Here is a 17345-nt window from a genome sequence, read left to right on the forward strand (position 1 = left end):
AATAATAATTTTGATAAAGACAATAATCTGTTTATTACTAGGTTTAGTCCTTTATACTTCAAAATTCAACATGCTCTTAATAAACATTGGTGAATTATTAAGGAAGATCCTATCTTGGCAGATATTGTGGATAACAAACCCAAGATCATTTTTAAGAAGTGTAATACCCTAAAGAATATACTGTCCCAGTATGTTAAAAGAAATTCCCAAAGATAGAGCCCTTATCTGGCTACACCAGAGACCTCAAGAGAACTTTAAATGTGGAAATTGTGTTGTGTGCAAATTTATGACACCTATAAATGAATTTATGTCCATATCCAAGTGGCCCATTATATGTGGCAGGACTACTGTACAACTCAAGTTTAAAAGGAAGGACCCCTTACCCTAACACAAATCATCTTCTCTCCTCAGGTAATATCCCACATCTGAATCCTGTCTGCTTCAACTCTTTGCTGTGTGTATGTCAGTATATGCAACTGAAACAATATTAGGTAATATCCCATATCTGAATCCTGTCTGCTTCAACTCGTTGCTGTGTGTATGTCAGTATATGCAACTGAAACAATCTTAGGTAATATCCCATATCTGAATCCTGTCTGCTTCAACTCTTTGCTGTGTGTATGTCAGTACATGCAACTGAAACAATCTTAGGTAATATCCCATATCTGAATCTTGTCTGCTTCAACTCTTAATTGAATTAAGCTTTAACACCTAAGCAGGGAACACCCTGTGTAGATAACCATCTGTTTGAATGTGCCTCAGATGTGCTAATTAAGCAGACAGAACCAAACTGTCAGGTGACTTTTTAGGCCAACATAAACCCAGTCAGAACAGCTAGACTGCCTGCAGCCCATGTCCAAATGGCCCATTATAAGTGGCAGGACTACGGAACAACTCAAGTTTAAAAGGAAGTTGTGAAGAAGTGGACACCCCCAACTGGCCCTGATTCCTGCATTTAAACTACGCTGGAAAGGAGGATATCATCTATACCAGACTGCATCATTACTGCTGTGATGCTGCCTTTACCATTTATATTTGCTGTGACTTCACTTCTTCTCAAATTATGCACTTCTTTTTACCAGCCTCAGTATGTCTCTAACTCTATTCATATATCTCCATCTCTCCTTCCTTCACCACTTCTCTGTTCACATGAACTCCTTTCTTACCTGCGTCCTTTGACACCACACAGCTATATCCCCTGCACTAAAAAACACCCCTACAAATCATCCTCACACATCCTCTTTCTATCCATGCTTCTCCTCCTTGCTTCTGGGGATATCTCTCCCAATCCCAGACCCTGCCTTATTCCTACATGCGCTCGTCCTCGCCTGCCAAGTGCAACCTCTACTCCTTCTGGTGTCAACCCCTCCAACCTCATACCCATCCCCTGCCACCTACCCTCCTCTTTCCCTTTCTCCTGTGCCTTTTGGAATGCTCGCTCCCTATCTAACAAGTTCCTCTCTGTACATGACTTTTTTCTCTCTCACTCTCTGCTCCTATTTGCTATAACTGAGACCTGGCTCACTCAGTCTGACACTGCTCTGGAAGCTGCCCTCTCCTATGGTGGCCTTTCCTTGTCCCACACTCCGCGCACTGATGGCAGGGGTGGAGGCGTGTGGCTCTTGCTCTCCTCTCTCTGCCATTACCGAACCCTTCCTATTCCTCCATCTCTTGCTTTCCCTCCTTTGAGGCTCACACTGTCCAGATCTTCTCTCCCTGTCCATGTGGCGGTCATCTATCGCCCACCTACCTCTACTCATCCCCCTTCTGCCTTTCTCTCTCACTTTGAATCCTGGCTCTCTTTCTTTCTCTCCTCAGACTCCTCTGATCTTCTCCTTGGGGACTTTAATTGCCACATTAATGACCACTCTCTCCCTTGGGCTTCCCGCTTTCTCTCTCTAACCTCTTCTTTTGGACTTCAACAGTGGACTGCAGCCAGCACCCACAAGGATGGCCACTACTTAGACCTGGTTTTCACTAAAAACTTCTCTCTCTCCGATTTCTCCATTTTCCCTTTTCCTCTCTCTGACCATCACCTCATCTCATTCTCTCTATCTCGCTTCTCCCCTTCTCCACCTCCATCTACCCCCCGGTTTTGCAGAAACCTGCGCTCTATTCACTTACGTGACTTTGTGTCCACTTTACGCTCCTCCCTCTCCTCTCTCAGCTCTGCTACAAACCCTTACAACCTGGTCAGGAACTACGGGCTGTATGCAGTAAGCGCCGAAAAAGTGCAATCGCCAAGTGTACCTTATCGGCATGATTCTGCCGATTTTCCCTCTCCGTATGCAATAAGTGCCGAATCCCTTCCGAATCAAGCCGAAAACATTTGCTCCCACTCTGCCGATGATTTGCCGATCACACACAGGTGTATCGGCGTGCATGGCGAGGTGGTGTTAGGTTCCCCAATGAAACTTCTTGCTGAATCTGCCGAAGCAAGCATGTTTTGGATTGAGCGGCCCATTTAAAGGCAGCGTGTATTTTTATTCATTTTCTGTGTTGTTGGTAGAGAGAGAGAAAGAGAGACACAGAGCTGGGCGATTAACATATTTCATATTGACTGAGACAGTTGTGGTGTATTGTGAGAGGTTTGTCCTGTGTTGTTTTGTTTACATCTTTGTCTTGTTTTCACTTTGTAAGTGTTCAGTGCGATTGTCTTTAAATTTCTTTTCTGTTCTTTGTGAGTGCTAGAGGTATGGCCAAAAGGCGTGGGAAGAGTGATGCTGGTGTGAGTGGTACTGGTAGTCGTGTGAGTACGCGTCTGAGTGAACGTAGGATTCAGGGGAGTGCTGTTGCTGCGAGTGCGACTGGTGTTGCTGGGAGTGCGAGTGGTGTTGCTGTGAGTGCGAGTGCTGGTAGTGGCTCTGTTGCTGGTGCTGCTGGGGTGTCTGTTGCTGGTGCTGCTGGGGTGTCTGGTGGTAGGGTGGTTGCTGGTGGCCTGCTTTTGGAGTCTCTTCCATTGGAAGAAGGAGAGTCCAGTCAGCAGCAGCCAAGCTCTGGGCCTGCACGTATTCGGAAGAAACATCTTGAGCGGCCACGTAATCCTCGGTTCAATGAAGAGGAAAACAGAGTTCTTGTCACAGGGATTCTGGAGCACTATGACTGTCTGTATGGGCATTTACTAGGTAAGTCTATCTTTGCATTGATTCTTCAAAAACATGTTATCCTAAGTAATGTGAGATGTCTTAATATCAAAATATTATTCTATAATATTTATCAATTAAAGTTAATTGTTACACACATATTCCTTCATGCTTTAGAACGACCATAACAATCAGTCTAAAAATTTGGGCAAAGTTCATACAATATTCATGCAAGCTTCCTTACATTTGTATGTTTACACGTAAATGCTCATGTGGTACACATATTACACCTAAACCAGCATGTTTGGTATCTCTTGGAACAGGTAGCAGTTTAGGAAACTGCTGGTTTTTATAATAATAATTAACGTCATATATTTTGTATGTATTTCAAGGGCGGACAAGTTCAGCATCAAAAAAAGAAATGTGGGATCAAATAACCTTGGCTGTGTCTGCGTGTGGGAATCATGTCAGGGACCGGTCGAATTGTCGGAAGAGATTCGATGATATCAGGGCAAACTTAAAGAAAAAAATACAAGCACAACGGATGCATGCTTCGGGCACTGGAGGTGGGCCGCCAGCAAAGGCTCTAATCTTAACACCATTGGAGGAGCAGATGCGAGAAAAATTTCTTCCTGTCGTCGTGGAGGGTTTGCCCGGGGACAGAGATATTGGAATTTATTCTGCTCCATTTCCACCAGGTGACAAATGTTACTGTACTAGGCGTGTCGTAGATTACAGTTCTTATCTATATTTCCGCTGCAACTTATACTTTCTTCCCAATATAAGCATACCTACATATATATATCTGTATACATGTTTCTCTCTCTATCTATCTATCTATCTATCTATCTATCTATCTATCTATATATATATATATATATATATATATATATATATATATATATATATATATATATATATATATATCTAGTTGTCCTCCAAAAAGTAAACATTAATATATATGGTGGCAAAAGGTGGCACTGAGTGCTCATTGCATGTCCTTACCCAGAATCCCTTGCTGCAGTGGAAGCGCTGTATGCTGGGCGATAATGGGGAAAGACAGGGTTGCAGACCTGTCTAAGACATGCAAATGAGCATACAGTAATATTTACAGTTGCTTTATATATATAAATATAGATATATATCTCTATGTGTGTGTTTGGAAACATGTATTGGCTCAGCTATCGTGGATGACATCATTATGAGTAAACATACACAACTTAACCTGCATGAAGGGATTATGTGTAATGATCTTCCAAATAACACACATTGCAACCTTCTACCTTACAAAGTATTCAACATGTTTGCCCTATAGTTGAAAGCAGAATGTATTTGTGAATCTTTGTACAAACAATGGGTTAACATGCATAACCACAAAGCACATCCGCACTCATTGTTTGTCACAGTAATGTATAACTTCGTTATGCTGTGTCTGTGCACACAAATGCCTAATTCACTTTTTCATGTATGTGTCGATACATATATACATATACACATATAATATATCTATATATATATATATAGATATATTTATAAATTAGTGATAATCTATGTTACACCTATAAACAGGCCATTACTGCCTCATCAAGTCTTGCATGGAAGATTGTGCATTCAAAGGCAAACATTCATAATTTGCACAAACCCATTTCGTTATGTTTAATTAAAGCTCTTTTTTCGCTTCCTGTAGTATACTGAGAGCATAAATAGGAACATGTACCATATGGTATTTAATTGTGTTCATATGTAGTTCACTTCAGATTTTTATTTCGCTCATGTACCGGTGTGTGAAACCAGCTGCATTAATATGTAATCACAGCATAGAGGAGAACACAGGGGGTGGGGTTGGGCACGAGCCAGATCATAGGGTCATGTTATGGTCAAGTCTTGTGGGACGGCTTACAGGTGGTAGAAACAAATAAAAGGTCAGGGTGCTGTCACGTCTTGGGGGAGGGACTACAGTTGTTAGAAGCTGACAAGGTGAACAGAAGTTCATCACATTCATTTGAAATGGTAATTCTCTGAAGACTTTCACCCACCAGGCCACTATATATGAAAACGTACGTTAGTCATTCGTTCACTCATATCTTCTTTTTACCTTATAGATACGCCACATTATCACAACAGTACCATCTGTGAGCTACACACTGCATGTGTTGATGAGTGTCGGCCACATTGAGCGCTACACCTGCTTCTCTTAAATGTTCAGACAGATCACTAAAAACATTCATTCACATTTCCACAATTAGGTACTGAATTATAAGCAAAGTCAACTTTGCTGTCATGGTAGTGATGTACATTATTATTGTTAGATTGCTACACAACATATGCAGTGTATGTACAACAGAACACTTAATTTTACAACGCATTCCTGCATGAACATTGTATGTTGTATGGTTGTATGTTGTATGGTTTTTACAATAAATGTGCCAATTAGGTTCACATGTACATTGATGTTAAGATGGATAATGTACAGCTTGCCAGAAACATATCATTGTCATTTCGTTATGTGATGCTGATATTTAGCCATAAATACTCCCACTACACAAACTTAATGTTAATTATGTACACATGTCAATAAAATTCTTATGTTATTCTTCTATATAGTTGCTCCTGAAGCTCATGTGTCACTTGACACTGAACATGTCTCATCACCTGGCTCATCCAGCTCATCATCAAGCATAGAAGGTGAGTGTATGAGGTGCAGCACATCTAATGTGTACATTTGTAGATGTTAATTTGCCATGCTAAATAAATGCCTTTCACATGTAATTAACTTCACATCAGTTATTGTCACAGAAGATGTAGTGTTGCCTGACAACATGTATTGTGTGTGTTGTAAACTATCAGCTAGGAGTTGTGAGGTTACAACAAACTTTCATTCATTCTTCTTTCACATTGAGTCGAAACATCATTGTTACTTCAAGCATAAACTTTTAATTTGACACAAATTAAAAATTATGGAAACATGTTATGCGTTACACTATGAGAACAACTATGATTATATTGAAAAACAAGTGAAAGTTCCATGGCAGTTCATAATGTCTTTCTTTATTTGTAGAACCAGATGTTGCCACTCAAGGACAAATTCACTCAAGTGACCATGAAGATGTTCCCACTCCTGGATTAACCCAGCATTCAAGTCATCCTGCTTGTGACACCTACTCAGCTATTGCAGCTTCTGAAGAAAGAATCTTGGGTGAAGAAAATCGTCGCCATTCAGAAATGATGTCAGTGCTTGAAAGGATGATATCACTGCAGGAAAGGTCAATATCACAAATGTCACAAATTGAAAGAGTCATCATCCAAGTTCCTAAAGAAATCCAAAATGTAAACAGGACATTACAAGCAATAGTTGTGAATCTAAGCCAAGCAAATCAGCTACGAATTACTGCAAGAGAACAACAATTCCACTTTACCCCATCTGAGGATGGATCTTTACATGCTGCTACTTTTTCTCCAGAGTCATCAGTTCTTCATTCCCCAGTTCTGGATGATACCGGTACAGTAGGTGCAAGTTCTGTACAGGTCCCTGTCAACATCCAACCGCTTACATCTGTTCAAAATCAGGAACGGACACCTACGAATGAGACACGAAAAAGAAAGTTAGGGCAACAATTACTACTAACCAGCTTTTGGAAAAAGATTAAAACACCAAAACAAGAAACTGCTCCACCATCAGTTGTGCAATGTTTAGCAACTGGTTCACAACTGCCACAGGCCACACCCAGTGCCCCTGAAGTGCAACAGCCCACACCCAGTGCCACTGAAGTGCCACAGCCCACACCCAGTGCCCCTGAAGTGCAACAGCCCACACCCAGTGCCACTGAAGTGCAACAGCCCACACCCAGTGCCACTGAAGTGCCACAGCCCACACCCAGTGCCCCTGAAGTGCAACAGCACACATTTAGTGCCACTGAAGTGCCACAGCCCACACCCAGTGCCACTGAAGTGCAACAGCCCACACCCAGTGCCACTGAAGTGCCACAGCCCACACCCAGTGCCCCTGAAGTGCAACAGCACACATTTAGTGCCACTGAAGTGCAACAGCCCACAAACAGTGCCACAGAACTGCCACAGGCCAGTACAAGTCGTACAGTTAAGGCCAAGGTACTTGGCGAAGGGAAAAGGCAAACACAACAGCCAACAAGTAGGCCTGTGACTCGCTCTCAAAAGGATAAACAAAAATAAATAATCACATTCACTAAATTTGTTGGTGTCCTGGTGGTGTTTACTGCAGACTATTTCATGCATAGTGTATGTATGATCATGTACAGATGCTTGATAACATTCAAGTATGTCCTTGTACACATGAGTGTTTAGAAATGCTCACTGACTGAATTAAGGCATATTTAATAACATATGAATATGTATTAATCATCAGTTGATTAATGGTACAACATTATTACACACTTGCCATGTTTATAGAAGCTGACATTCACTTAGCTCTTGTTCAATATGAGATGTATGTGGGTTTGTTTGGTAATGTAGATAGTCATTTCATGCTAATATTATCGACATACAACTTTAAGTAACTACCCATATAACAGCATACATTTTGATGTTGTGTTTTCTGGTGTCTTAACTCTGTAACACATTACTTACCTTAATCTTCTTTCATAGTTCATAATGTTGGCATGTGATCATGTATGATTTTTGGTTACAATAACAGATCTGTAAGTGTGTATGAATATATCTTTATTATCTCTGTATCTCTATGGATATATGTATACACACACACAGAGTGTGTGTGTGTGTGTGTGTGTGTGTGTGTGTGTATATATATAAACTGATATATATATATATATATATATATATATATATATATATATATATATATATATATATATATATATATATATATATATATATATATATATATATATATATATATATATATCTGACACTGTTGTCAGCAAACAGCAAACAGGCCTTCTGTTAATGAGATATACATGTTAGGATACTTGCTAAAATTATGTTATCACTATGATTGAGCCCCTAATTCACTGAGCTGTATTTAACTTTCAATATGATTACAACAAGGCCTACTTACACACATCAATGGCTTTAGTTTAGCACTATATATATATATATATAATCAAAATGAACAGTACAGGCCTTCATGGCTCAAAAGAGGCCCTTGTTTGCTGTTAAATACAACTTCTACAGTAATGTTATAAGCTGTAATGAAGTGTTAAGAGAATTACAACAAGGCCTGTTTGCACACAAGGCTTTCAATGTACAGATATATATATATATATATATATATATATATATATATATATATATATATATATATATATATATATATATCTACACACAATATATAGTTAATTATATATAGTTAAATATATATATTGATATATTTATATATATATCTAATTATATATATTTATTTATATATATATATATATCTATATCTATGTATATATCAAGAGAGACTAAAGGAGAGAGTCAAAGAGAGAGAGAAACAGAGAGAGAAAGAGAGATAAAAAGACAGAGAGAAAAACAGAAAAGAGACAAACATAGAGATGTGTATGTACAGTAGAGGCAACTCTTATTCGAACAAAAACCAGTGGCAATTCCCCAAAAAACCCAGGAAACACCCAGGTACATTCTGAATACATGCCTTAAACTTTCCTTAAACTAGCCCCAGCATTTCTGCATTGATTAATGGCCTATCAGATTAACAGCGGGAGTCCCTGGCAGTCCCATTCAAACTGGATGGGACTGCCAGGGATCCCTGCTGTGTTAATCCTATGGGTCGTTAGTCAATGCAGAAATGCCTTAAACGTGCCTCAAACTAGCCCAGAACATACCCAGCACATACCCAGCACATACCCAGAATGTAACCCGGCTAGTTTACGGCAAATGTTAGAATAAACGTTGCCTCTACTGTATGGTTACATCTAGCTAAGTGTAACCAGAAATCTGTTCATCATAGCACTGTAGATGATTTCACACACATTGTTATTCTAATTCAAAGAGTCTACTTGTTTGCACATGTTGATTGCCTAAGCCGAAAAGAAAGTTTCGATTCCTGTGAAAAGAGTATCTTACCCAAAGAATTTCAGCCAATTATTGTAACAAATTTCTTGTGGGAGAAAACCTAGGCGTATAACTGCTAGGTTGTATTATAACCTTGGAAGAAACCGCGAAGATAACATGTAACTATTCACACATTCAGCAGACATCTGTATGCGTTCAACTTCACACAACGTACACTTGAAGAGAGAAGAAATGGCAGAAGCTTCCACATTGCACAGCCATCCACGTAAATCATACAAAGTTATGATTTATGAAGCAATCGAATCAACGCCAGAGAAAAGTGCAAACGTGGCCAAAATCTATGACTTGATCCAAAAGAATTATCCATACTACCAACAACCTGACAAACAATGAAATTTTAAAACTTCTGTACGATTCACTTTATCCGCAAATGAATGTTTTGAGCGTGTCCATGATCGGCTAGATCAACGATATGGATGCTGGCATGTTGCGCCATCATTTAAACTTACCATGGAACATGGAACATATCTTCTGTTAAATAGCATATTTTTGCCTAATACCAGTGACACTGAAGCCGCACCGACTGTCGCTTCTGCTGATCTACCTGCACCCTCCATTCATCAAGACCAGATGCAAGATGGACATAACTACTATGATATGTATCCAAACTTATATGGGCAATACCAATGTGGATGGGAAAACAAACAACAACTGTACGTACCTCCGGACGTCTTGTTTGAAGAAGCCACTGCAGATCCATATGATGCCCTCATGGAGATGTGTGTGATTCAGGATTCAACGGTTGCCTCAACCATGGATGATACTGTTGTGCCTTCCTGGAGTGAGCAGTTGCAGCCAAATCAGTTTTGACTTCTACAAGAATGGTAAATACAAATTTCGTTATGCCTTTACTCAAATTATATATGTCTACATTAATAATATACACCATTTGTTAGCCAAATGAGTGGTTACAGCTTAACATTGCAGACAGGCTTACATGTAGCGTGCACAAAGACATTATTTCCTATAACAATATACTACATGACGAACTATTAGTACACATTGGTGACGGAGTCCTAAATCCTAGATTTTTATCGCTTTTAAAGTATCATATCAACATGTTACACTAACTGTAACACACACACACACACACACACCTCATTGTTTAGCATTCAACATATAAAAACAAAGTGTCGCCCACATATGACGTGGGACCGTGGTAATGTCCCAAGGCGTCCTTAAAAAAGTTACCGATGCAAGCCCCACCCCCAACTGACGTGCGCGCGTGAAACCGTATTGGCTGTGCCCGTAGCTTATTGTTACGGTCAGTGCAGTGTGTCATGCGCGCGTCAGTGGGGCGTTGCGTGCACAGCATTGGAGGCCAATGTTCATTCAGTGGGAGGGGTGTTTGCGTGCATTTCACGGTGCCTTAACATGACGTCACACGTCTTTTGTTTGCTCATTGGCTGATCGTCCGTTTTATCCGTGGGCACACGTCCGTTTACAAAGTTTAGATATGTACGTGTGTAGAAGTGAATTTGTTTCGCTTCCATATCATAACTTTCAGCCATGATATGCGTACTGCTAGCAGCACCATGGAGGGACATGTATTGAACGCACAGCGTACACATCGTTTTGCGCATGCGCTAAGACAGTCCACACATTCGTGGCGTACGCGCGCAACAGACGTTGTGCGCGCACATTATTATGTATACAGGCACCGGAAAAAACATATCAGTAGTAATGCCAGCAACGCCATTCGAAAAATGACACAGTTCTGTATCTGTAGTTTTATCCTTGCAGTTTCAACATATACGTTACTTATGCGTGAATATCCACAATCATATAGAGATGTGTTAAGCGTTGTCATGCTGAGACATATATAAATGTGCCATCTTTGAACATCATGTGTTTGCTGTATTTCACAGATGTCGCGGATGAATACATGGGAACAATGTATGATTTCAGATGAGCCAATCGTTATATTAGATGATTGTGACGACTAGCGAACAACTATTATAATAAATATGTAACAATGCTTTCAATGATTGGTGCGCAGATTAACAATCACTACATAATGTTATCCTATTATGCAAATATTTACTATGCACTTAATTAACATAATGATGTTGCTAAGCACTGAAGTTAGAACTTATATTGCTTTTTGTTAATTTCTACTAACATTATATGTATTGCCATGTGATATATGCAACCAACATTATCACTCAGCAAACACATTAATCTACTATATATTATAATCTCACGTGTGACTTTTTAAAGAATGTAAATGCTGCATAACAACTCGTAGACATTGTATCTGAACGTACACAATAACAAAAGTGAGGTGATAGAAACTGTTTAGTCGTGTGCATTTTATATTATCACCTACATTCTAGTGCTAACCTAACATGCATGAGCTAATGAATGTTAGTTAAAGATCATGAAACCATGAACATTTGTGTGTATATTTTATTCACACGACTAACTATAGTTTAGTGTTATTAGTAAATGTTCAACACATACATAGCTAAGTGAGGCCGATGATAAAAGCAACATTATTATGTTGGTTTATATTATTTCATGTAGAAATACATGCATCACACAAAAACTACAACACCCACCCACACACACACACTGTTGCTGAAATGTGTGCGTATGCAAATGTCCACTTCATTTATGGTCATATGTTGACATTAGTTATAAAGGATCATGATCATTATGAATAACTAATGTGAATGAAATAAAAATTATATTAACAACATTGTCATTGTGTTGAATGAATTAGGAAAAGTTGAGAATCCAAAGAACTATACTTTGGAATGGTGTTAACATTTTGACACATGTTACATGTACGTCAAATCAACACACATCTTTCACTTATACATACACATGTGACAATGTAGTAATCAACATGAAGATGAAGTGATACAACAACTAATTGTAAGGAATCCGCTCCGCGGTTTACTGGTTGCCTTACCTTGCAGACCAGTGCAGTTCTGGAACAGCTCTCCTGGTGTTTGCTGCAGCCTGGATTCACTCACCAAAGCAATACACACTCCCTCTGGTATCTTCTGCAGCTGTGCAGCATATCACTGCAATCTATACTTGCATTCACTCATTGGAGCAGTACCTTCACACCCCCGCCGGGGATTGGCCCGCTGGCCTTTAAGTATTGCTTTCCCATAATGCTCCTTGCCGAGCATAGTCCTTACTGGATGTCACAACCTGTTCTGCCACAAGCTCCTGCTTGTTCTCCTGTGCTGAAGCGGAGGTTCCGTCCTGCGTCCTTCAGCTTCCTTCAATCTCCCGCTTGTTCTCCTGTGCTGAAGCGGAGGTTCCGCCCTGCGTTCTTCAGCTTCCTTCAAGCTCCCGCTTGTTCTTCTGTGCTGAAGCGGAGGTTCCGTCCTGCGTCCTTCAGCCTCCTGTTCTCCTGTGCTGAAGCAGAGGTTTCGTCCCTGCGTCCTTCAGCCTCCTGGATTCCTGCACTGAAGCGGAGGTTTCCCTGTGTATCTTCAGCTTCCTGGTTCCTGGGGCCTACTCTTTCCCTAATCTAGAGAGGCCGTGTCCTGGTTCCTGCGCTGAAACAGAGGATTCCCCAGTCCGCTCAGGACTCTTGCGCTGTGCACTGGTTTACCCGTGCAGCTAGGCGGTGTGCTACGCTGGTCTGCTTACCATCTCCTTTGACCAGCACCATGGGCCATGGTCGTCGCACGCGCAGAGGCCAACCCCGCGCTCCTAAGCTGAAGCGGGGCTCTCCTGACTACATGTTGCCGAACTATTGCTTGAACAATATTTATCCTGATGTCTCCTGTCCTGACCCTGGCTTGTACAACGACGACGCTGTCTTCTCCTATCCTGATCCTGCGATATATGACAACGAACTGCGCAATCCGGATCAGCCTGCGCGGTCTCAGGTCGGTGCTTTTACAACCCCACCTCAGCCTCGCAGTCCGACCCTGGTTTGTGGCGAGCAGAACCCTGACACTAATCACATACATTGCAATGTTAATGATGTTTAAAACATTGGGGTCTTTTCATACAAACATGCATTGAGTGTTAACATCGCTCATGTGCATCAATGGATGTTCTCCTCCCATAATCAATAGCTGAGCAGGGTTTATCCCCTTCTCTCCCCCCACCCCCATATTCCATGAATGGATGTTGTTACGTTTGCTAAATTACATGTTATGTAATGTCCCTAATGATTTTAAAACACACTGCACAATAACCACCAAGTGTAGCTACACGCACGTACACAATACAGAAACGACATGTTTCAATTGTCACATCTTTTTCATTACGTTCTGTTTATACATCCTGTAACTATACCTGTATCGAGGTTTGCACATCTTATGACAGATGTGAATTGAAATACATACCATGAGCAGTCATTGAAATGATATATCTTGAAAAAGAAAACATGAATGAATATAAATCATTGTCATGACATGTTCATTAAGGTAAGCAACACACAGAATTGACAATTTTGTATGTGATATGAAACAACACCTAGAATACGTCAAATATGATCTGAAATACACAATAGTGTACACATCATTGTGACTCACATGTCACACTGCAAAAGAAACATTGTATGTAACCATACTGCACTAGCTATTGTCTATGGACATACTGCTGCGGCACAGTTTATTCGAGCATTTGCCCGTTCTGTGCCGCAGCAGTAGCCTGGCGCGCGCCCGAGTGTGACGGGCGCGCGCCGAAGCAGCGGAAGAGCGCCCTCCGATCGGGGCGCTCTCCCTACCGCTGCCGGGTCCGCCGGGTCCCCCGGAACCCCCTGCCGCTGTCCCGCGATCGCGGGACACCAGGGCTCCCTCGGGGAGCCCCTGGACACGCGTGCAGGGGGCGCACGCTCCCGATGACGCGTGACCGCGCGTCTATGACGCGCGGCACGCCGAGGGGCGGCCACTAGCAAGCCGGGAGATTTCCCGGCTTGCGGTACCGACCACACTTCAATAAAGTGTGTCGGTAGTGTAGTAGGTTTATTGTATATGCATAACCAAAAAGAGCATGTACATAAATTATAGATTTAGTACACATTATTTCTTCACGTACACACAACACCTTTTATTGGTAAGAAGTATAATACAACCTGTTGATGAATGACATACCGGTGCCACATGCAATTGTCCACACAGCAGAGCAGAGAAAGGTGTGCGAACCATATTCATTTGTTTTCTAAGTGAATGGTATTTGGACAAATGTATTCATCATAGCAAAGAATGAATACATGTATGTAGTACTATGAACATATATGTATTTGCTTTCATGAAAAAAATGTGTTTATGACATTCAGACGTGTCTCAACACCACTGGCTGTTTGGTCAGTGTAAGCTGGTAAATTGACGGGATGCTTCTCCTCCAAACCCTGACGTATGTCTGTTTGTACATTATTGCGGAGTGCCACATTGTGCAAAATGCAACATGCAATTATAATATCAGACACTTTAGCAGGCTTATATTGAAGTGCCCCACCAGTTCTATCGAGACACCTAAATCTTGTCTTGAGAAGCCCAAATGTCCTCTCTATGACGGATCGAGTAGATATATGGGCAACATTGTACCTCTCCTCTGCTTCACATTGAGGGTTTGCCACAGGGGACAACAGCCACGGCCTAATTCCGTATCCTGAGTCACCTATAATCCATCGTGCCAAAAAATGAAACAATTTGTGTTAACATTATTACATTGAACAGTTCATATAAAAACTAGAGTTGTTTGTTAACACATCATAATATGTACTCACCCACCAGCCAACCAGGTCCAAAATAGCCTTCTTCGAAAGCATAGAAGACTCATGAGTTTCTCAGGATAGAGGAATCGTGACTGGAACCAGGGAATTTGGCTACCACATGCATAATCTTCATCGTGGCATTGCATACCACCTGTACATTCAGGGAAAGGAAGTGCTTACGGTTGCGGTAAGCATGCTCACTCTGACTAGGCGGGATCAAAGCAACATGGGTGCAATCGATTGCACCCATCACACATGGTTTCCCGGCTATGGTATAAAAGCCATTCCTGACTTTCTGCCACTCTGTGTGCTCTGTAGGAAAATGAATATAATTCCTAGCGCGTCTATTCAGTGCACATAGAAACTGGATAAAGGCCTGCGAGAATGTAGATTGCGAGACCCCGCCCACTATGCCCACAGTTGTCTGGAATGACGCGGAAGCAAGATAATGTAATGAGCACAGCATTTTAACAAGCCCAGGGACTGCACGACCTCTGGCTGTCACAAAATCTAAATCTCCCCGTATCTCTTCATAAAGAGCTAAGATTGCTGCTGAACTCAAATGATAGCGACTTACAATCATCCCATCCTCCTCACTCATCCCATCTAACAGGGTTCTCTCCCTGTACAAACGAGGATGAGGCACAACTTCTCTCCTCTCTCTTCTCCTCTCATCTCCTTGCCCTCCCTTGACCTCTCCCTCTCCTGTCCGCGTGCCTGTCCCTGTCACTGTCCCTGCCACTGTCCCTGCCTCTGTCCCTGTCCCTTCCTTGGCCTGTGACATCCTCTCCATCAGCAAGCCTCTCGTCCAATAGAATCTTCCTCCATCTCATAAACATTTGCATCATTTTCAGTTCTGTAGCTGTGAATGCGCAGGTAATTGCCCTCCTTTAAATATCTATGTGATGATGTCAGGTGACTTGCTGAAGTGCAAAGTGTTACATTAACATATCCAAGTTGTTCACTTCCAACGTGTATCCAGTACCAATTAAAAGGATTATTTATGTGTGTTCACCATGCAATCATGATATTTGAGAATGATGTAACGTTAAGCGTTGTACAACCATTTATTGGCAAGTATTTCTGGAATGTGTAATGCATGTACCACTTCAGAACGCAACACTCAGTCATCTAATTAGGATACAACCATGACATTGACGTTGAGAAACTACGTTGCAACATGTGTAATTTTGCATGTTATTGTCACCTGTTCACATGAACTAATTGTGAGTGCATATGCATAATTTAATTCCATCAGGATAGTTGCTATTGATTCAGTTTAAATCGTGTAAAAATGAGTAACTATTACAAATGTGTGTATACAGTAAGTTAGCATGAAGTGATTCTAATGTATCGTGTACAATGTAAACATGCAATGTTATTGAGTGTCCAATTGCGGACGTCTTCAAAAGAGGGAGGTGACAAAGTACATGTAAACATGAAAACAAACAGCTACATTTACATTTGATCATGTGTTACACATTCAAAGCATTCTGTAATGTATACCAACATTACTATACGCTGGATCTGTTAGATGTGTGAAATGTGTTACATCATATAATAAATTGAAGCACACTTAAGTAACATGTTTCATATTATGTGACCTGTTCCTTTAAGAGTTGAGTATAGGATTTTCCATTGACACATCATAACATTAAGACTAATGTGACACGCAAATCATCATAACATATAAAAGTACAATGTTATGCCAATAATAAACGTAAGTGTTGACACGATGAAGTGAATGACCTCGACACTGTAATGCCAAGGACATTTTTATTATGAGCAATAGAACGTAAACAGTCCTATAATGTTATAAGTCCCCGCTCCATTGACTCCATTGATGTAGAGATGAGGTTTTTTTTCTAAATGCCGTCCCGGCAACCTTGCCGATCCTTCTCCCCTCCAACTTGCCAACTTTAGTTGGCGGGACCAATTGCCGATGAAATCTCCATTTCTGATTGCCGATCAGCACCGATAAGCTGATCGGGGCTACTTGAATACAGCCGATTTCAAAAAGTGCCGAAAAGTGCCGATAAGTGGGTTATCGGCAGCCGCATGCCGATAAATTTTTATCGGCAAGAAAAACTGCCGATTTTGAGCACTTATCGGCGCTTACTGAATCTCTAATCAAATTTTGGCGGGAAAATGCCGATAAAAGCCTTATCGGTGCTTACTGCATGAGGCCCTACAACTCTGCCTTGTCCTTCTCTCTTGATCTACATGCCCCGCTTTCTCTCTGCCTCCTTCGCCCTTCTAACCCTAGACCCTGGCTAAATTCCCACACGCACATGCTGCATTCCTCCACTCGTTCCTCTGAACGCCTCTGGAGGAAATCTCATACTCTCGCAGACTTCCTTCACTACAAATGTATGCTATCCTGTTTCAAGTCTGCCCTCGCGCAAGCTAAACAAGCCTACTTTTCTTCACTAATCAACATGCACAAGTCTAACCCACGCCGACTGTTCTCTGTCTTTGATACTCTACTCAAACCACCCTCATCT

The sequence above is a fragment of the Ascaphus truei genome, chromosome 4 (assembly GCF_040206685.1).
Source record: "Ascaphus truei isolate aAscTru1 chromosome 4, aAscTru1.hap1, whole genome shotgun sequence".
Lineage (NCBI taxonomy): Eukaryota > Metazoa > Chordata > Amphibia > Anura > Ascaphidae > Ascaphus > Ascaphus truei.